This window comes from Galeopterus variegatus, unplaced genomic scaffold, assembly GCF_000696425.1.
Source record: "Galeopterus variegatus unplaced genomic scaffold, G_variegatus-3.0.2 Scaffold55, whole genome shotgun sequence".
Classification (NCBI taxonomy): Eukaryota; Metazoa; Chordata; class Mammalia; order Dermoptera; family Cynocephalidae; genus Galeopterus; species Galeopterus variegatus.
Genome location: NW_007726166.1, coordinates 1,271,175 through 1,272,774, shown reverse-complemented (window position 1 = coordinate 1,272,774; position 1,600 = coordinate 1,271,175). Strand labels below are relative to the sequence as shown.

General features: G+C 45.8%; 1 pseudogene; it reads right to left on the bottom strand.

Moving 5' to 3' along the window:
* Nucleotides 1-804: 804 nt before the first annotated feature.
* The window catches only part of LOC103591949, a 24,476-nt pseudogene continuing 23,680 nt past the window's right edge, over nucleotides 805-1,600 (bottom strand).

The following is a 1,600-nucleotide window of genomic DNA, read 5'->3' as shown; positions in this document are numbered from 1 at the left end:
GGCCTTGCTGGCCATTGTTGCCACGTGGTCAGTGCGTGACTGTGGTCCTGTCTGCTACTAACTGTGCTTCATTCCTGTGCATAAAATAATTATCAGTCTATATGCACAGTATACCTCATACAAATCCTATCAGTGGTGTTCCAAGAACAATGCAAGTTTTGGAAGCAACCTAAGTCTTGAAATTGGTAATTTTGACATGTTCAATGTCATCTGAAGTGACATAAAGTGCTATTAACCTTGCTAGGAGCTCCAAACGTTACATTATTTGAAGACTGCTCAATAACGTTCACTGGCTTTTCCAGTGTTTTAACATCCAGTATAGGCTCCAGTTCTTTGTAAATAGGGTTAAGCTTAACGTTTCTTATTTGTTAAATAAGTTTTATATTATTAGGCCAAGAGTATGAATAACGTTGGAAGTATTTTAAGAATAACTTATGACTTGGAGAATTCCCCAAAGTTCCTGGGAATTCTGATGTCTTATTTGGGAATCCTGAAGTTTATTTATTTTTTTCTTTTTTTGGGGTAAAAACCATACATCCTTTTTATTGTTGTCATAAAGAGGTATCAAAATTAAAAGCAAAAATTACAGGGCAAGACTTAACAAAACTACCAGGAGCATCAAAGGAAGTGAAGACGGTACCGGGCACGGGGCAGCATGAATGAACGGACATGGAAGGACAAGGGTGGGAGGACAGTGAGCAGGCGCTGAAGAGACCCGGGGACAGGGTCTGGCCAAAAATCCGACCTTAGACAAGCGCCTAGGTAAGGAATAATGGGGTACGATTTCTAAACCCCACTATGAGCTCAAGAGTCATCCTTGCCATTGGCGCTGTCTCTGTCACCCTGTCCTTCCTCAGCCTCTTCCCCATCGTCGTTGAGCAACTCCAGCTGGTCATCCCCCCGATCTTCATCATCCTCATCATCCGGGGGTCCCCCCCTCAGCAGAGTCATCTGCACCCCCCTCAGCCCCCATCTTCACATGTGTCTCGTCTCTCTTCAGGGAGCTGCTCTGCTTTCTTCTGACTCACCAGTCTTCATCCCTACTTCTTGTTTGCTCTGTTCCTTTTCAATACTTTCCAGGCTTTCCAGTAGATCATCCACTTTTTGCTTTATCTGGGTCAATTCCTTCCTAATGTCCCGAAGGTCATCTCCTTTCAACTTTCCAGACTTGGAAGAAGATCCCCATTGTCCACTCTTAGAGTAGAAGCCACTTTTTCCCCTTTGAGAGGTGTTTCCTGATACACGCTGTCATTTCGAAGGGACTACAGCCTGAGCCATGGGGGGGACAGGAACACGTGCTGGATAACTGCACATCCTGTCATGATGATCCCAGTGAAAGTCATAATCCAAGTCAAAAGAGGGGCCGTGCATCTCCGCGGCAGAGCGTTTCACACCTGCTTTTCCTCCGTTCACCTTTGGCTCTGCAGCCAGGTGAATATCTCAAACCTGGCTGGCCATCCTTCTGTCATCCTCTCCTGCTACAGCTGCCCCGGCATTTCTCTCATCAACGTACTGAACGAAGCAAAGCCCTTAGGATCAGAGCCACCCACAATTCTGCCATACTGCGAGAAGACTGTCTCCACATCAGACTTCTTGACCA